Raw genomic sequence first — 21,842 nt, forward strand, 5'->3', positions numbered from 1 at the left:
TGACCTACGAAAAGGAACTAAATTTTTTTAAAAAAGATTTATTTTTTATTTATTTCTCTCTCCTTCCCCCCTGCCCCATTGTCTGCTCTCTGTGTCCATTAGCTGTGTGTTCCTCTGTGACTACTTTTATCCTGATCAGTGGCACCGTCATCTTGTTGTGTCGGCTCTCCGTGTGCGCGGCGCCGTTCTTGGGCAGGCTGAACTTTCTTTTGCGCTGGGCGGCTCTCCTTATGGGGCGCACTCCTCACGCGTGGGGCTCCCCTAGGCAGGGGATAACCCTGCGTGGCACGGCACTCCTTGTACACATCAGCACTGCGCATGGGCCAGCTCCACATGGGTCAAGGCGGCCCGGGGTTTGAACCGCGGACCTCCCATGAGGTAGGCAGACACCCTATCCATTGGGCCAAGCCTGCTTCCCAGGAACTAAATTTTAAAACAAAATAAAGCACAGCTAGAAAAACTGAGTACCACAGCTAGAAAAACTGTACCACAGCTAGAAAAACTGTAATTAAAAGGGCATTTGTCTTATAGCCAACTACTTGGTCTATCTTACTAAAGCAGAACAAGAATATGTAAAGGTAAATCAAAACAACCTTAAAACAGTAACATTTCATGTGCTTTAACTGCACAAAATTACCTTGGAATTGCCCAAATGGTGAAATCCTTATTCAAATTATCAATGGTAATAAGAAACACATAAGCCAGATATAATTTCTTTGTATGATGTCCTTTGTACTTAGTGTCTTTCTCCATACCTACCCTTGAAATCTTAGTAAGCACCCTGAGATTCAGATCAAGATAATGCAATGCCTTCTTACTGAAGCCTTTCCTGAAATACAAACACTCATCATTCAACTTCTAAGCAGTCAGTACTCAGACTAATTATATTATATTATACCCATAATACTACATTGTAATGATCAGTTTATATATCTGATTTTCCCTTTAGATCTGAAACAAAGTGCCCAGGATATAGAGTTAGTGTTCAGTAAATGCTGGTTGAATGAACTAATTTTAAAATGCCTCCATTCTCTACAATTAAAGAATCTGTATTATATTAACTGTGCTCATTATTTTAACATATCACAAACATCAATTTTTTTTTTTTAGGTACCAGAGCCAGGATTGAACCTGGACCTTGTATGTAGGAAGCTGGCACTCAACTGAGTTATATCAGTTTCCCGGAATTGTTTTCTCTTTTTCATTTGTTTGCTTGCTGTTTTAGTTTGTTTTGTTTTTATAAAAGGCACCTGGGACCTCCCATTTGGAAAGAGGCGCTCAACAGCTTGAGCTACATCTGCTCCCACAACATCAATTCTTTAACTCAGAAACAAGACTGCCATCACAATATGTAATAAAATATTAAAAATAATAAGAGCTAACTCCTACTGAGCAATTACTATGCGCCAGTTTAAGAAATGCTTTAATTATAGTATCTCATATTTAATCATAGCATTATCTTCTCAATTCACATTTTAAAAAACTGAAGCTTAGAGGGACCAGTTAACTGACCCAAGGTCACATAGTTAGGGTGTGGTAGAAACAACAATAGACTGCCCTTCAGAAAAAAAGACATCAACGTATACCTACTACAACCTCGTAAAAGTTTCCTATTAATTTCTTACCACACTACCAAGTTCACTTGGTCTTGGTAAGAAATCAAATACAAAAACTTTCTAGACAAATAAAGGATTTTTTTCAATGTAGAAGAGAAAACCCTCAATTGAAATCCTGGAGTTCCAAACTATCACATCTATTTTCTTAAAATGTTTTTGGCATAAATTCTATATTTTTACTCAGAGATTTCAAAATTCCATCCATTTCTCTTCCTTAGGGACAAAATCACACTGAAAACTCCTTCTAGACATATGAAACTCATCTACTAATGAAGGCATGTAATACCTTATCAGGCTCTTCTAAATTATCTTTAACACTTGAACATTATTATGATACTCCTAGTTTATAGCCATAGAAATAGACTCAGAAAGATAAAGATCATGTAATTTGAAGACAGGAATTTTAAAACAGCTATTATAAATATGTTCACGATTTAAAGAGAAGTAGGAACATAAAGAGAGACATGAAAAGTATTTTAAAAATGGAACTTCTAAAACTGAAGAATATATTATCTGAGAGGGGAAAAAAAAATCACTGGATAGACTTAAACTGAAGATTGGATCTTGAAGAAGAGATCAGTAAACTTGAAGACAAAGCAAATAGAAACAAAGAAGGAAAAAAGTAAAAAAGCTATAAGAATATGAAGAAAGTCTCAATGACATATAGGACAACTTCCAACAGTCATACACGTAATTGGAGCCCAAAGAAGAAATAATGAGAGGAGTGGATGTGGCGCAAGCAGTTGAGCACCGTTTTCCACATGGGAGATCCCAGGTTCAGTTTCTGATGCCTCCAGAAAAATCAGAAACAAACAACATGCAAAACAAACGAGAAAGCCAACTCAGGGGAGTCAATGTGGCTTACTGGTTGAGTGCCAGCTTCCCACACAGGAGGTTCCAGGTTCAATCCCTGATCCCCCACTACCTTAAAAAAAAAAAATCCAAATTTATAAAACTATAAACCTAGGGATCCAAGAAGCTCTCCAAATCCCAAAAATGATTTTTTTAAAAGCCAACCAAAAAAAAAAAAGTATAATTAAATTGCTAAAAAGTATATAAACAAAATTAAATTGCTAAAATAATAGTGATAGAAAAGATTAAAAGCCACCAGAGAATAAACAACATAAAGTGGAACAAACATTAAAAATGTCCATAAAAATAGTATCTACCTATTATTATTCTATATCCAACTAAAATATCATTTGAAAATGACAATAATAGAGACTTTTTTCAGTCAAAAGTTGAGAGGCTTTGTGCCAGTTTTTGACTGGCAAGAAATGTTAAAAACAAAATAGAAAACTATAAGTGTTGGAGAAAACGTGGAATATAACAACGCTTATTCACTGCTGATGAGAATGTAGAATGGTTCAGCCACTGCAGAGGACTGTTTGGTGGTTCCTAAGGAAGTTACACATAGATCTATCGTGTGACCCGGCAATACCACTACTAGGTACATACCCAGAAGAACTAAGAGCAGTGTGACATAGCCATCTGCACACCAATGTTCACAGCAACATTATTCACAATTGCCAAAAGATGGAAAGCAATCCAGGTGTCCATCAACTGATGAATGGATAAACAAACTGGTATATACACAGGATGGTATATTATTGAGCTGTAAAAAGAAATGAAGTCATGAAGTAAATCCTGGAGGGCATTATGTTGAGTGAAGCAAACCAGGCACAAAAGGACAAATATTGTATCACTTCGCTATTATGAACTAAACATAAAGAGCAAACTCATAGAGTTAATAGCTAGAATATCAGTCAGCAGAGAAAAGAATGTGGTTAGAGAATGGAAAGCTGAGGTTTAATCTGTGCAGAATTGGTAAAAAATTGTTTGGAAATGAACAGAAATGGTGAAAGCACATCTTAAGAATTGTAATTAGTAGCTTCTAACATATGGGTATAATAGTGGTTTGTTTTTTGTTGTTCTCGAGTAATGAAAATGCTCTAATATTGACTGAAGAATGCACAACTCGGTGGTTATAAAACTCCAGTGATTGCACATGTTAGATAGATTGTAAGGTTTATGAAAAAAGAAAATAATAGGGTGGGTTACACCAAATGTAAGATACTTTGACAATGCTTTCATAATTTGCTATACGTCTATCACAAAAAAGAAAGGTATTTGTGGTGTGATGACTTCTGGGAGCCCTGTATGATGTTATGCAAGTTTGTTTTGTAAGTTTACAACTTTTACAATACAGTTGGTTTATGTATGTTCATGTATGAATGATATACTTCAATAAATTGTTTTTTAAATGGAAAAAAAAGAAATGTTAAAGAAACATTCATGTTGTACAAAAACAGAATCAGCTGCAAAATGACCTACACAAAAAGTAAAGAAAACCCAAAATGGTAAATATGTGGCTAAATATTAAAGACTTTCTTGTTTTAATATTACTTTAACAAATAACTGTTCAAGCCAAAAATAATAACAATATCACAAATGACAGGAAGGGGGAAATGGAAGTATACTATTCAAGTATTACATTATTCTTGAGGTTGTAAAATATTTTCAGGTAGGTTGTAATAAAATGAAAAATACTGTAACTCCTAAAGCAATAATTAATGATATAAAATAAAGATGTATAGGTAAGAAGACAAAATAGAATTAAAACTTAATCTAAAATACAGAAAGAAAAAAAGAACAAATACATGAGACAAATAGAAAACACAAAGCAAGATTTAAATACAACTATACTAATAATTACATTAAATGCAAATGGTCTAAACATTCAAATTAAAAGGCAAAGATTGTCAGACTACTGTTCTATTTGGAAAAGTTCTTCCTATCAGATCTACCTATGGCTAATTCCTTTACTTTACTGAAACCTACACTGAAATGTCACCTCAGCAGAGAAGCATTCCCTGATCATCCTATTTAAAATTTTACATCTCATCTAACTTCTTCCATATCTATCTCCATAGCCTATGCTTTAACATTTCTATAGAGCATTTTCCACCCTTTGCAATATTATAGATTTATTTCTTGCCTTTCTCCCCCTACTTGAATATAATCATGTCTACAACATTACAAGCAAATGTTCAAAAAACTTTTTGGTTGAATGAACAGTAAACTTAATTACATATGATCTTATTGTATATATTAATTATTGTCAATGTAATAAGACATCATATAATTTAAGGAACAGACATACTTTTTTCTCTATTAAGCAAGTTTTATTTTAAATAAAATATATTGAGAGTTTTCATAAGCACAATTATATACAACCCAGGCCTGGTTTTCCAAAAAAATCTTAGGGTTCCCAAACGTAAAATCTGCTACCATGAGGTTCTCAAGGATGATTCTTTTGGTTAAAGAAAAACTATCACGCACATAAGTGGCTCAAACAGTTGAGCACCTGCTTCCTAAAGAGGAGGTCCCAGGTTCAGATCCCAGTGCCTCCTTAAAAAGCAAAAAAAACAAACAAACAAACAAACAAGCAAACAAATGAAAAACCTAACTCAGGAGCACCAGTGTGGCTCAATGGTTGAGCACCAGCTTCCCACATACGAGATCCCTAGTTAGGTACTGAACCCAGGACCTCAAAAAAAGAAAAAAAGAGAAAATATCATATAGTCTTCTCAAAAGTAAAACAATATCTTCTGCTTCTCCTTTATCTCTCACTGTGTCTAAAGAATTGTTTAACATATAGAAGGCATTTAATAAATATGTTGACTGGTTAGGAAACTTCATTTTAATGAAATGTTGATTAAAATCAAACAACATAAAAAAAAAAAAGTCCTTAAGAATCAACACATTATGACATTTAAAATATTTTACCTATGGGATAATTTCTAATACTTAAAGTCCCTTATCTTATATCCTCTTTATTATCCCCTAAAAAAATATTAAGAACTGTTTCATATACTCATAGTCCCTGATTTATCTACACATGTTATTCTACATTGGCCAACAGCAAAGAATAAAATGAATTTTCCTCCAACCCAGGAGTCTCCTTTTTACCAATCTATTGCTATGGCTACAGGAAGAAAATGCTCTGCAAAAATGCGATGTATGTCACCACACAGCATCTTAGTCCTACTAGCTGCTTTCATCTGGCTGTACACAGTTAAGGTAATAAGAACTGGCCTAGGACTCCTCTTACAGTGTCCTTTATGCCCTCTATGGTATCCCCTAAATACAGAGGTTTAAGTAAGTTCTGTATAAAGCCAATTTTGTGTATCAAACACTTAATGTCAGGGAATGAGAGAAAGAAATGTTCCAGAGAGAAATAAGTGGAGAAAATGCAAAATTCTATGTTAGAAAAAAGTTTGATGTGACACATATATCAGATATGGAAGAATACAGGTATACATTACAAATATAAGCCTGCATATTCTGTGACAGAACAGTATGTCATTTCTACAAGAGAACTTTCTGTTAAAGGCAAGGATATCCCCTAAAAAAGGACATGCAACATCTTATAGGTTCCCATTAAAATTAGAAACACAATATGCCTAATAGAATGCCAACTCTTACCACCATTGTTAATGAAAATTGTTCTTAAAAAGTACTAGTCAACACAATTAAATGGAAAGTAGATGAGTACTGGAAACAGTGCATGTGTGTGTGTATGTAAGTATTTCTTATTGGCAGATATGAATTTATAGCTAAAACCGAGAGAATCAACTAAAACCAATCACAAACAATAAAATGGATGGATACAAAATGAATGATAAAAACAATAAAGCAACAAATTTAGTGCTATTAACAACCTATTAAAATGTGTAATAGAAGAAAAGATTATACTTAAAATTGAAACAGCAACAAAAAAGATAAAATTCTTTAGTATGTCAGATCTATGTGAACTTAACTTTAAAAGTGTACTGAGGGCATACAAAGCCCTTCAATGGAATGAACTACCATGATCCCAGAAAAGAGAGTAAATATTATCGAATCAACTCTCCCGATATTCATCTACATATTTAATGAGATCATTTTTGGCATTAGACAAGCAGAGTCTTGGGGAAAAAAACAGGAATAACTATGAAAAGTCTTCAAAGGAAGGAAGCTAGGAGAGGGGAAAAAAGGTAAGTTGATTGGTTAAAGAAGAATAACTAGATCTATAATATATTAAAATATGTTGGGAAGCAAACTTGGCCCAATGGATAGGGCATCTGCCTACCACATAGGAGGTCCACGGTTCAAACCCTGGGCCTCCTTGACCCGTGTGGAGCTGGCCCATGCGCAGTGCTGATGCGCACAAGGAGTGCTGTGCCACGCAGGGGTGTCCCCCGCATAGGGGAGCCCCACGCACAAGGAGTGCGCCCCGTAAGGAGAGCCACCCAGCACGAAAGAAAGTGCAGCCTGCCCAAGAATGGCGCTGCACACACAGAGAGCTGACACAACAAGATGACGCAACAAAAAGAAACACAGATTCCTGGTGCCGCTGATAAGGACAGAAGTGGTCACAGAAGAACACACAGTGAATGGACACAGACAGCAGACAACGGGGGGGGGGGGGGGGGGGAATAAAAAAAAAAAAAAAAAAAAAAATAAAATAAAATAAAATAAAATAAAATAAAATAAAATAAGCTTTGACAGCCAACATTGGATACATTCTTCAAAGGCATCTTAGTGACTGGGGCACAGAGGTAAGAAAAAGATCTTTTGCTGAACATTCTTTTGTGTCTTCTGAATCTGATCCGTGTCAATGTATTATTTACTTAAAAAGAAAAGGATTAAGAAAAAAATTGTAGAATTATAGCATTAAAAAAATTTTATACTAATACATGAACAGACAGATGGGAATATTCCGTGAATAGCACAAGGACATCTGGATGGCCTAGCCATCTGAAAGAAAAATTAAGCAGAATCTCTAATCGCTACTTATAATAAAAAACATTTCAGATGTGATTTTTAAAATGCAATCATAAAAACAAAATGCTACAATACTTGAAAAATGGAAAAATTATCTTTTATAATTTTGAGGTGAAGTTATCAAGACATAAATCAAAAACCAGTAACTATTAAAGATATTAATTTGGTATTTTTTAAGTTAAAACTTTTATGTATAAGTAAAAAGAAAAATTCCACAAAACAAAGTGAAAAGACAAATGAAAAGATGGGGAAAAGATTGTAGTGATGATTTCATGGGTATATACATTTGCCAAAACTTATGAAATTGTTTCATTTTGAATATATGAGATTTTTTTTCATCAATTATATGTCAAAATAAAGCTATTTATTTAAGAAACTGGGAAATATTTATAGCAAGACAAGAAAAGGGCTAAGTTTCTTAAGTAACAGAAGTCCTAAAAGTAGTAAGAAAAAAAATGACAAACCAATAGAAAAGAGTTAAGGCTATTAACTGACAGCTCACAAAAAAAGAACAAACAACTTTTAGCTTTCCACTTAGTGTACACTTTGGATAGATTGTACAAGAAATGGGACTATATAATATGGCGAACCATGTGGTGGAAGATGGACTGTGGTTAACAGCACAAATAAGAGCATTCTCTCATTAACTACAACATATGCACAATACTAATACATGGTGTTAATAATAGCGGGGTTTATAGAAAAAAATATACCAAATATTTAAGCTATGAACCATAGTTAGCAGTAATATTTTTTCCCATTTTTAAAAAATTTATTGAAGTATATCACTCACACAAAAACATACAAAAACAATAAGTATATAGTAATAGTTGTGACCTTATAAAACAAACATGCACGATATCATGCAGGACTCTCATAACTCACCCTACCACCAATACCTTGCATTGTTGTTAAACATTTTAAACTAATGATTAAAGACCATTGTTAAAATACTACTACTAACCGAAGTATTTTCCCCCAACCCTATTACCTTTATATCACTTGTATATGAACATACATAAACAGTAAGTATATATTAAAACTTCTGGACTTACAAAGCAGACATGCATAACATCATATAGGGGTCTCATACATCAACCTTCCACTAACACCTTGCATTGTCATGAGACATTTATTACAGATTATAAAGGAATATCGTCAAAATCTTACTACTAGGGAAGCAGCCTTGGCCCAATGGATAGGGCGTCTGCCTACCACATGGGAGGTCCGCTGTTCAAACCCCAGGCCTCCTTGACCCATGTGGAACTGGTCCATGCGCAGTGCTGATCCGTGCAAGGAGCCGTGCCATGCCGGGGTATCCCCTGTGTAGGGGAGCCCCACACACAAGGAGTGCGCCCTATAAGGAGAGCTGCCCAGCACGAAAGAAAGTGCAGCCTGCCCAAGAATGGCGCCGCACACACGGAGAGCTGACACAACAAGATGATGCAATAAAAAGAAACACAAGTTCTGGTGCCGCTGATAAGGAAAGAAGCCGTCACAGAAGAACACACAGTGAATGGACATGAGTAGACAACTGGGGAGGGGAGAGAAATAAATAAAAAACAAAAATAAAAATAAAATCTTACTACTAATTATAGTCCTTATCTTACATTTGGTGTATTTTTCCCCCAACCCACCCTATTATTTTTTAAATATATTTTTTATGACAGAAGTTGTAAACTTATTTATTTTCTTATTTCTCCTTCCCCCCACCCCCATTGTCTGCTCTCTGTGTCCATTTGCTGTGTTCTTCTGTGCCTGTTGTATTCTTCTCACCAGGCAGCTCTGGGAACCCATCCTGGGACCTTTTGGAGTGGGGGAGAGGTGATCATTCTCTTGCTCCACCTCAGCTCCCTAGTTCACTACTTCTCATAGTCTCTGTCTCTTTTTTGTTGCATCATTTCACTGCATCAGCTCTCTGTGTGGGCAGCACCACTCCTGGGTGGTCTGCTCTTTGCAGGGAGCTACACTCCTTCCATGGGGGCTACTCCTTACGCGGGGGGGCACTCCTGTGCCGGGTGACACTCCTTGTGGTGCAGCAGCACTCCACGTGGGCTACCTCACCACACAGGCCAGGAGGCCCTCGGTATCAAACCCTGGACCTTCTATATGGTAGGCGGAAGCTCTAGCCTTTGAGCCATATCCACTTCCCAAGAAGCTGTAAACATATAAAACAATCATGCACATGTGCAGGATTCCCAAACAACATCCATCTACCAACACACCACACTGTGGTGGAACATTTGTTACAGATAAAATAACATCATCTGATTGTTACCACATCCATTGTGTACACTTAGCACACATTTTCCATATTGCCCCTTCATAAACACAGTACATCTTTGGCATAGATACAAGCATATTACCTTATTACTGCTAACCAGTCCATTAAGTCACTCCAGTTGTATTTTTCCCATGCTTCTCCACATTCCCACCACCCTGCAGTAGTGATTTACATTTTCTCTAGCTCAAAAAGGACACTCTTGTATCTGTACCATCAACGACAATTCTAATCCACCTCTGTGTTTACTGTGCTATTCAGTCCCTAGATTATTCTTGAGCATTCTGTCAACTGGCATTTAAGTACCTAGACTACCATTTTCAGCCACATCTCCATTTATAAAGTAGCTGTTACTATTTGTTATCATCCACTCTATACATTTCCACACTTTTACATTAAAGCTAAACTTCTACATACATTAAACATCAGTAGCCCATCTCAGTCCTCCTCTTATCTCCTTTAAGAATCCACCACCTATCACCAGGTCTTGAAGATACTTTCCTACAACTTCTAGAAGCTTTATGGTTCCTGCTTTTGTATTTAGGTTTTTGATCCATTTTGAGTTAATTTTTGGATAAGGTGTGAGATAGGGATCTTCTTTCCTTCTTTTAGCTATGGATATCCAGTTTTTTTAGCACCATTTGTTGAATGGACTGTTCTGCCCAAGCTGCATGGGTTTGACAGGCAAGTCAAAAATCACTTGACCACACAAGTGAGGGAACCATCAATTTGGTTCCACTGGTCTATGTCTCTGTCTTTACGCCAGTACCATGCTGTTTTTACCACTATAGCCAGGTAATGTAATTTAAAGTCTGGATATGAGAGTTCAGTGTTCCTTTTTAAGCTCTCTGGCTATTCAGGACCCCTAACCTTTCAAAGAAATTTGATAATCATGTTTTCAATTAAAAAAAAAATGCTGGTGGAATTGTTATCAGGATTGCATTGAATCTGTATATCAATTTGAGTAAAACTGATGTCTTTATGATATTTAGTCTTCCAATCCATGAGCATGGAATGTTCTTCCAGTTATTTATGCCTTTTTAAATTTCTTTTAACACTGAGTTGTAGTTTTCTGAATACAAGTGCTTTACATCATTGGTTAAGTTTTTTCCTACTTCAGTTTTATCTGTCGTATTTTATTTTCCCCCTCTTCACGCTTTCGGTACTTTTATTGATACAATCTTCATTTCTAAACTCTCTCCCAGGCCTCTCTCTCCTGTCTTTTCTTTTCAGGCTCTAGCACACCCTTTAGCATTTCCTGAAAATCTGGTCTCTTGATTAGAAATTCTCTCGGTTTGTTTATCTGTGAATATTCTAATCTTGCCCTCATTTTTGAAAGACAATCTTTCCATATATAATATTCCTGGCTGGAAGTTTTTCTCTTGTAGTATTTTAAATATATCATACTACTGTCTTCTTGCCTCCATGATTTCTGGTAAGAAATCAGCACTGGATTTTATTGGATATCACTTATACGTTATGCATTGCTTTTCTCTTGCTGTTCTCAGAATTCTTTGTCTTTGGTATTTGACATTCTGATTAGCAGGTGTCTCAGAGTTGGCCTATTCAGATTTTTTCAGATGGGAGTACATTGTGCTTCTTGGATATGGATATCTATGTCCTTCAATAGGGTTGGGAAATATTCTACCATTATTTCTTCAAATATTCCTTCTGCCCCTTTTCCTTTCTCTTCTCCTTCTGGGGCAACCATGACCCCTATGTTTGCAGGTCTTTTGCTGTCTTTAAGTGCCCTGAGACTTTGTTCAACTTTTCCATTCTTTTCTTCAACTGTTCTTTTGTATGTTCACTTTCAGAGGCCATTTATTCAAGCTCACCAATCCTTTCTTCTGCCTCTTCAAATATGCTATTACATGATTCCGATCTTTTTTTTAAACTTTATTGTGCCTTTCATTCCCATAAGATCTGCTACTTTTCTGTGTATGCTTTCAAATTCTTCTTTGTCCTCATCCAATGTCTTCTTAATATCCTTAATATCTTTAGCCATATCATTGAATTTATTAAGGAGATTTGTTTGAACATCTATGATTAGTTGTCTCAACTCCATTATGTCATCTGGAGGCTTATCTTGTTCCTCTGAGCCATATCCTCCTGTTTCTTGGTATGGGTTTTAATTTTTTGTTGGTGTCTTGGCATCTGGCTTACCAGAGCATTTATTCTGGGTGTAGTTTTTCTCTTTAGTTTAGGGCTTCCTGCCCTTTCTCCCTTGCTGGTTGTGCAGTAGAAGCCAAGGATGTAGCTGGTACGATAAGCTGTGGAGGCTCAAACTGCCCTCATTACCCCAGGGACTGATGAAGCCTCTCCCAATTTTCTCCTTTGCCAGGGGTAGGACAGAGTCACAGCTGTGTGGATAATTCAAGTCGTGCAGGCCTAGATTGTAATTGCCCAGAGAGACTGAGGAGGGCTCGCACCCCTTTCTCCCCTGCCTGGGGCAGGGATGGAGCTGTAGGTATGGGCAGCATTCTATGCAGTGTGGGTCCAAGATGGCCACAGTTGCCCCCTTTGACTTCTGATTATTCAGTCTTTGCTTGCCAAAGGTACCTGCAGTTACCTGTATAGGCTGGTGCAGAGCCCACCAGCCTCCTCCCTGCCAGAGGTGGGGCTGAAGCCTAGCCTGGGGCTGCAGGCTGATCGGGTGAAAGAAACCAGTTTCTACCAGCACTGTGATTTTCGGTCCTGGCTTCCCCTCAGGCTGGGAGTGGAGTCAAAATGGTGGCCATTAGCCTCTTTCTGACTTGGAGAGATTCACACCCTAGCTATTCCTAGGGTTATACCTTAGCCAGCCTAGTCTACTAATCAGTAGACAAAAATCAGTGGCCAACCATCTCCTCCTCCAGAATAGCTCCTGGGGCAGCCTGAGCTGCCAAAGTAGGACAATCACTGGCCCCTGCAGTTTGGCTGGTAATTTCCCAGAGAGGATGGTGCAGGCCCCCCCAGCTTCCTCCCTCCCAAAGGGAGGGAGCTTAAGCTAGACCTGCAATCTAGGCTGGGGTTTAGGCTAGACCTGCAATCTGCTCGGAATGGAAAGAAGCCAGTACCTACTAGCACTGTGATTTTCAGTCCACCTTGCTTCCCCTCGTGCCAGGCATGGAGTTAAGATGGCAGCTACTGGCCTCTTTCTGACTTGGACAGGTTCAAACATTAACTCAGGATTATACTTTAGCCCACTGAATTTACTCATCAGTAGCTGAAGTTGGTGCCCAACCGACTCTTCCTTCCGTTTTTGGAAAGTGGAGCTTTCAATTCCAGCCGCAGAACAGCTCCGGAGGCAGCTTGTGCCGATGGGCACCGGCCTCTGTGGTGTGGAGCGCTCTACTTATTAATCTTCTCTGCAGATGGGCAGTCTCCTCCTTCCATTCCTTCAAGGATGTGGCAGGATGCTCTCCTGGTCTCCTGGAGCCCCCACATAGGTGCTTCAGCTTGGTCCAGATAGCTCTGGGTGATTACTAACTGCTGTGTAGCAGGAGCTGACTCTAGGAGCTCCTTACTCTGCCACCATCTTGCTGATTGTCAGTAGTAATATTCTGATGATGTTCTGTTATAATCTATAACAACTGTTCCACAACAATGCAAGGTGTTGGCAGAGGAGTGATGTTTGGGAATTCTGCATGTTATACATGATTGTTTTGTAAGCTCACAACTTATCTAATTTAAAAAAAAGAGTAAACATCTTAAGACCTATAACACATTCTCTTAAAGATAAATGATAAATGAAAATAAAAACTGCTTTAGATTAGTAAAACTTAAAAAGTTTAACTGATGGAATCCGTGAGACTGCAAGAAGCCTGCATACCATATACAAATTGTGGGAAAGCAATTTGACATTACCTAACAAAGTTACGAAGGAACATATTCTCTGACCTAGAAATGCAGGCAATTCAGCCAGAGTAAAAGAATAATCATTGCAGCATTATGTAAAGCAACAAAATACTGAAAATAATCCAAATATCTATCAAAAAGGCATTGCTTAAATGTACCTTAATACATAATTTAATGGACTGACTACAGACTCCTTAAAAGAAGACAATCTATTTACCCTGTTATGTCTGATTCCCAAGATAATACTGTTATATGAAAAAAGGATACAGAAAAATATGTATGTCATAAATGTTATTACCACATGGACTTAACAAAAAAGGAGTTTTATATATATATATAAGCATTTGCAATGACTATCTGTAGACTCATTAAAAAACTGGATTTCTTTGCCTTCAAGCAGAGTGACAAAAAATTGTGAGGGAGAGGAGAAAAATTTACTTTTCACTGTATATATTCTTACTGCTTTAATTTTTACCACAAAACATGCAGGACCTGTCCAAAGGCAATTTTTTAATCACTTGGGAATCTATTAAAATACATATATATTTCATATTTAGAAATGAAATGATATATCTGGGATTTGCTTCAAAATAATACAGAAGGGACTAAAGTGGATGGGGATACGGCTGAAATGATCGAGCCATAAACTGTTAACTGTTGAAGCTGGATAATAAATACATGGGGGACTCATTTTACTACTCTGTCTACTTTTGTATATGTTTAAATTTTTCCACAACAAAAGATAAGTAAATAAAAATACATTTCAAACAACACCCAGAAAAATTCTGATTCAATAGCTCTGTGGTGAAGTCCAGGTGTCTGTAAGCATACAAGCTTCCAAGGCCATTCAGATTCACAGCGAAATCTGAGAACCAATGACCCAGTCTTGACAAAAGTCTTAGGCAAATTCAAATCTTATAAATTCAGGGCCTTCAAAACTGAAAAAACAGAATGAAGTCCTAGAGAGCAAAATTCATACCACTCTTGGTGGTTCTGTGCCAAGTTTAATTAAGATATAAGAACAACAGCTAGGATCAAGGTAAATTATCTAGAGAAATTAAAGAAACTACTGCACTGTCTAAATTCTGTTATTCCTACCTTTCCTTTACCAACATGCCCTTCTAGAAGGCAAACAGTACATCAAAGGGACCTAACCAAGGCCAGCTATATGGGGCTTTAAAGAGACCATGACCCATCATCAACCAACTTCCAATCACTGGGAACTGGGAACAATTTAAAAAAAGATTTTGGAAAATTAAACAAAGACAGGAGTATCGTGTAATATGCATCATAATGCATCAGAAGAAGCACATAACATTCATAGCACATCTGAAGAAGGGGGTGGGGAGGGTGCTGGAGTCAGTTCCAAGGAAGGAACTCTAAATTACTAATTAACCTGACCACTATGACTCACAGCCACACCCAGATATGTCTTTCCTTACTCTCTCCCTCCACCAGATTCATGACCTGATAAGAGTACCTTATACCTTGAGTTTATGAATTTTACAGAGCACTATATTCCCAGAAGCTGATGACGTCCATGGAGTCCAAAACATTGCTTTGGTATAATACTATTTCCTATTATTTTTCATTGCAATATGTATCATGTTATACTTTTGCTGGTATATTATTCATGAGTTTGTCATTTGTTCTTATCAACTGATTAAGAAATGAAGTTTTGAAATACCATCCCTTTGTCAGCTGGTACTGCCTGAGCTGGGACTGCCTATAAAATATTACTCAGAGGATAGTGATGACTCCTATTAAAGCAAACATTAAGCATCCACTCCTCGGGTTTAACAATCTCGGATACTATAACCTTGATTAATAGGCCTCATTTTTCCAATCCTCTAATAAACTTTAAGACCCAACAGAACTCTATGCACATTTTTCACATTATTTTACAATTATTATACCAGCAGTGTAATTTTGACACTCACAGGCATGGGCCTCACCACCACTAACCATAATGAAGTTACCTTTACTTCTTTTTTTCATATTATACACAATATCAGGACTTTTTAAAAAAAGAGAGTTCAATTTGAGGGTTGAAAAAACAAACTAAGTTTTTTCATTGGTATCCATACTTTATTTTGTTCTATCAAAATACATAAGAACATAGTAGTGTTCCCTCTGAAAACTTTAAAGAAATAGATCATATTTTATATAAAGAAAGAGCTAATTTACTTCAATGGTAAACTACTTTTGTTTGTAAATTCAAATTTTTGTACACTATTTTTCAAATAATCAATTAGTTTACCCAAAACCAAATCACTCATGCCTTTTTTTCTTTAACATGTACAAAATGCAAACTTAAAGCAGTTTATAACTTCCTTATGTCTTGTATGCAATGAACACGTAACTATTTCATTTTGGTCTGATTAACCACTCTACCCTAAAAAGAGAGAAATCTGCACTTCTTTAAATATGTATATAGTCTCTGGTTAGTGATTCCAAAAAAAATTTTTTTTATTCCCCATCCCCTGTGGCTTGCTTGCTGTCTGCTCTCTGAGTCCATTCGCTGTGCACTCTTCTGTATTTTCACTTGTCTCCTTTTTTGTTGAGTCACATTGCTGAGTCAGCTCTCTGCCACGCTAGTGGCCGGCAGCACTCCGTGGCACTTGCAACACTTGTGGGCTAGCGGCTCTCCATGGCATGGGGGCGAGCCTGCCTTCACAAGGAGGCCCCGGGACGTGAACCCAGGGCCTCCCATATGGTAGACGGGAGCCCAACTGATTAAGCCATAGTTGCTTTCTGATTCCCCAAATTTTAATCATATAACAACCACTTGTGAATTTACCTTGAAAAGTTTGTATTTGTCCCTTATTATACTTAAACAGTTTCACACACACTGCTCTAATTACGCTCAAACTAAAACTGTCAGAATTTTCTTCAGGAGGATAAATAAAAAAGAGGAAAATATCTTCACCAATTACAGATACTTCCACCTTTGCAATCCAAAGCAGATTAAAGAATAAAAAATCTGAGTCTTGAAAGGCCTCATATTATTTACGCATACCCTAGTCAGTCTACACAGAAAAGTTAGACCTTTTATTTCTTTTAGTTTACAATTAACATTATATTTTCAACAAATCACCAACCCCTGTGAGGTTTTCTTTAAGCAGTACACAAAAACCACAAACTATAAAACAACTGACAAATCTGACTACATTAAAACTAAAAACTTTCATGCATCAAAAGATACCAGAAATTAACATAAGCCCCTGATATGGATAGTAGGTTAAGAAAACTCAATAGAAAAATGGGCAAAAGATATAAAAAACAATTCACAGAAAAAGAAATATATAATACAAGCCAAAAGACATATACAGGCGTACCTTAATTTATTGCACTTCATTTGACTGCATTTTGCAGATACTGCAATTTTTTTTGCAAGTTGAAGTTCTGTGGCAACCCTACATCAAGCAAGTCTTTTGGAGTCATTTTTCCAACAGTATGTGCTCACTTCATATCTCAGTGTACTTTGGTATTCTCACAATATTTCAAACTTATTATTATAATATCTATTATGGTGATCTCTGATCAGTGATCTTCATTGTTACTATTGTAATTGTTTTGGGGTGCCATGAACCACACCTAGATAGACAATGAACTAAATCAATAAACATTTGGTCTGACTACTCCACTTACCAGTTCCTGATTCCTGACTCTACCTCTTCTAGGGTCTCCCTATTCCCTGAGATACAACAATATTGAAATTAGGCCAATTAATAACCCTACAATGGCCTCTAAATGTTCAAGTGAAAGGAAGAGTCACCAGTTTCTCACTTCAAATCAAAAGTTAGAAATAATTAAGTTTAGTGAAGAAGGCATGTGGAAAGCAGAATAGGCTGAAAGCTAGGCCTCTTGTGCCAAACAGCCAAGTTATAAATGCAAAGGAAAAGTTCTTGAAGGAAATCAAAAGTTCTACTCCAGGGAAACGGACTTGGCCCAGTGGTTAGGGCGTCCGTCTACCACATGGGAGGTCCACAGTTCAAATCCCGGTCCTCCTTGACCCGTGTGGAGCTGGCCCATGCGCAGTGCTGATGTGCGCAAGGAGTGACAACAGAAGCGGACAAAGAAACAAGACGCAGCAAATAGACACAGAGAACAGACAACGGGGGGGGGGGGATAAATAAATAAATAAATCTTTAAAAAAAAAAAGTTCTACTCCAGTGAACACTCAAATGATAAGAAAGCAAAACAGGCTTATTGCTGATATGGAGAAAGTCTGAGTGGTATGGACAGAAGAAGATCAAACCAGTGACAACATGACCTTAAGTCAAAGCCTAATCCAGAACAAGGCCCTAACTCTCTTCAATTCTATGAAGGTTAAGAAAGGTAAGCAAGCTGCAGAAGAAGCTAGCAAAGGTTGTTTCATGAGGTATAAGGAAAGAAGCTGTCACCATACCATGTTAAGTGCAAAGACAGGCAGCAAGTGCTAACACAAAAGATGTAGCAAGGTATACAAAAGATCTAGCTAAGATAATAAATAAAGGTGGCCACATTAAACAATAGATTTCTATTGGAAGAAATAGCCTTTATGGGAAGAAGATGTCATCGAGGACTTTCACAGATAAAAAGAAGTCAAAGCCACACTTCAAAGCTTCAAAGGACAGGCTATCTTGTTAATGGCAATGCAGCTGGTCGCTTTAAGATGAAGCCTGTGCTCATTTACCATTCCGAAAATCCTAGAGCCCTTAAGAATAATGCTAACTCTACCCTGCCTGTGCTCCATAAATGAACAACAAACCCAAGATGACAGCACACCTGCTAACAGCATGATTTACTGAATATTTTAAGCCCACTGTTGAAGACCTAATGCTCAGAAGAAAGGATCCCTTTCAAAATATTACTGCTCACTGACAATGCACCTGGTCTACCAAGAGCTCTGATGGAGATATACAATGAGATTAATGTTTTCATGCCTGCTAACATAACACCCATTCTGCAGACCATGGCTCAAGGAATCATTTTGACTTTCAAGTCTATTTAAGAAATATGTTTCCTAAGGCTACAGCTACCACAGATAGTGATTCCTCTGATGGATCTGGGCAAAGTCAAATGAAAGCCTTCTGGAAAAAATTCACCATTCTAGATGCCATTAAGAGCATTCATAATTCATGGGAGGAGGTCAAAATAGCAACATTAGCAGGAGTTTGGAAGAAGTTAATTTCAACCCTCGTGGATGACTTTGAAGGGTTCAAGGCTTCAGTGAAGGAAGTAACTACAGATGTGGTAGATATAGCAAGGGAACTAGAATTAGAAATGGAGCCTGAAGATGTGACTAAGTAGCTACAACCTTATGATAAATGATGATTCTTATGGATGAGGAGTTGCTTCTTACAGTTGAGCAAAGAAAGTAGTTTGAGATGGAAGCTATTCCTAGTGAAGATGCGGTAAACACTGCTGAAATGACAACAAAGGATTTAAAATATTACATAAATTTAGCTGATAAAGCAGCAGCAGGGTTTGGAGGCTTGATTCCACAAATTTGAAACTTCTATGACGGGTAATGTGCTAGAGAAATCTTTCATGAAAGGAAAAGTCAACTGATGCAACAAACTTCAATGCTGTCTTATTTTAAGAAATTGCCTCAGCCACCCTAACCTTCAGCAACCAACACCCTGATCAGCAGCCATCAACATGGAGGCAAGACTCTCATCCAGCAAAAAGATCACAACGCATTGAAGGATTAGATGATGGTTGGCATTTTTAGCAACAAGGCATTTTTAAATTAAAGTATATACATTATTCTTAGACATATGCAATTGCATACCTACAGAGTACAGTATAATGTAAACAGCTTTTACATGCTCTGGAAAACCAAAAAATGTGTGTGACTGGCTTTACTGTCATATTCTCTTTATTACAGTAGTCTGAAATTGAGCCCACAGTATCTCCAAAGTATGCCTGTAAATAAAAAGGCTCTCAGCCTCACTAGCAGTAAGGAAAATGCAAATTAAATTACAGTAAAAAGTAAACAGTAACACCATAAAAATAGTAAGGTGACGTTGTACACCAATCAGAACAGCAAAAAGGTAAAACAATACCAAATGATGAAAAGCAACTGGAACTCATATACTAGAGTTAAGAAGTACAATCACTTTGGAGAACAAGGCTAAAGATGAATATACTCTGTAATCTGTCATTTCTTCTCCCAGGCATATATCCTACCCAGAGAAGTTCTCATACAAGTACAAGGAAACAGGTAAAGGAATGTTCACTGCAGCACTGTTTAGAGTAAAATTTTGAAATAAGTTAATTTTCTGTGTATTTTCATATAACACAATTAATTTTCTGTGTATTTTCATATAACACAATGCACAAAATAAAAGTGTGACTCCAAAGCCCTGGAAGAACCCTAGCAAAGTGGTCACACAGTCATATGGCTGTGTAAAATTTGTACAAGATATTATTATATCCATATTCTTAAAGAAGGTCCCTAAAAGTATATGGGCTCCGAAGGATGGGAATTGGGAGTTACTACTTAATGGGTACAGAGCTTCTGTTTAAGCAAATGAAAAAAATGTGGTAATGGGTGGGGTTACGGGAGTACAATACTGTAAATATAATTAACAATACTGAATTGTACACACGATAGTGCTTAAAATGGGAAATTCTGTGTTGTATGTATGTTATCACAATAAAAATTTTTTAAAAAAATACAAGTTTGGTTCAACTATAATCAATATATATTTATGTACCATGAACAAGAAAAAACATCAATTATAAGTCTTAAGACATCACTGATTTTTAGATGCATTCCAATTTTCAAAGCTGTTAAAATGTGTGGGGGGGGAGTGCATGTAAGAATTGATGAAGTACAGCAAAATTAATTATCTGGAACTACATATATAAACATCGATAAAACTCATAACAAAAATGCAGATCAGTAAAAAAGATGCAGAAGAACATGTACCATTTATAATAAGGTTAATAGCAGACAAAATTGTACCATGTGTTTTTAGATACATTAAGTAAATGGAAAAAGTATTAAAACATGCATGGAAACGATAAATACACTAGGAATAAAAGGAAAGGGTTGGAGAGGAACTTCAACTACCAACTGTTTTATTTTGCAAAGTGAATGATAGCAGTTGCACAGATATTTTATTACTCCCTGTAATTTCAAACTTTGAATTTATATTATCCACCACAAAAGGAATACCTTTTTAAAATTTTTTTAAAGTAGAAAAATACAAATGAAAAGGTTTTGTTAATAGATGGTAGGACAACACAGTAAATGTTATTGATGCCACTCAATTGTACATTTAAAAATAGCCAAAATGGCAAATTTATGCCATATATATTCATCCACAATAAAAATTAAAAAGAACCATGTTAATTATATTAACGTATCTATTCAGCCATATCCTACTTCATCTATTTTCTTTCAATTCATATCAAGTTAAGACATTCAGAAGCAGGAAGATTCAAAGGAATAAAACATGTTTTTCATCATGAGCTCCTCCTAGCAAGAGGCAAACACATATACACACATATCACTGATGAGGACAGGAATATGTGCAAGGCAGACAGATAGCAAAAAAAAAAACAGGGGATAGACAGCGTGGGCTCTAAAGAAACACAAAAGGATTCAAAGAAAAGATAACCTGATAGCTAAGTTTTAAAGATGATAGGAAGGAATCAGCTATGTAGGAGAAGAGGACATACCATGCAATGAAAACAAAGTTCGTATGGTCTATGAGCTAAGCATGGTTTTTATATTTTCAATGGATTGTTAAAAAAAAAAGTGACAGAAACCATATGTGACCTGCAAAGCCTAAAATATTTACTATCTAGCTCTTGATAGAAAAGTCTGCTGACCGCTACGCTGGTACTTCAAATGCCAGTGAAGAGGGCAGCTGCAGAAAAAGATGAACCTTTATAAAGAAAGAACAAAACAAAGAGAAGAGACCATGAAGAACCTTGATTTCTATGCTAAGGGACTGTAGGTGATAAGGCCTCTGAAGGGCTCCGCACAGAAAAGCAATATAATTATATTTGTGTTCTAGAAAGATCATTCAGTCTGTCAAATTTGTGGAGAAACTGGAAAGGAACAAGAATGGAGGCAACAGTTGGAAGTCTACTGCTATGGTACAGATAACAAACTGTTAGGAACTAAGCAAAGGCAGCTCCAAGGGAATAAAGTCAAGAGTACCATTATCAAGAGCTAGCTAGCTAGCTATAAGGAAGAATCGCAGAACTCAGTGAAGAGTGAAGAAAGGGAGGAACTGACATAACCATGTTTCTGGCTTGAAAAACTAAGAGCCAAA

General features: G+C 36.8%; 1 protein-coding gene across 19 annotated transcripts in view; it reads right to left on the reverse strand.

The window, feature by feature from the left end:
- HIPK3 (homeodomain interacting protein kinase 3) overlaps window positions 1-21,842 on the reverse strand; it is a 147,900-nt gene that overhangs the window by 111,643 nt on the left and 14,415 nt on the right. The window contains exon 1 of one of the 19 annotated variants that reach the window (XM_004446864.5): window positions 3,075-3,140. The exons of the other annotated variants lie outside the window; for them this stretch is intronic. The gene's annotated coding sequence lies outside the window, so the exon portion shown is untranslated. Of the gene's footprint in view, window positions 1-3,074; window positions 3,141-21,842 lie in introns of those variants that run through there. 19 annotated transcript variants of the gene reach the window in all.

Source organism: Dasypus novemcinctus, chromosome 10 (assembly GCF_030445035.2).
Source record: "Dasypus novemcinctus isolate mDasNov1 chromosome 10, mDasNov1.1.hap2, whole genome shotgun sequence".
In the NCBI taxonomy this organism is placed as follows: domain Eukaryota; kingdom Metazoa; phylum Chordata; class Mammalia; order Cingulata; family Dasypodidae; genus Dasypus; species Dasypus novemcinctus.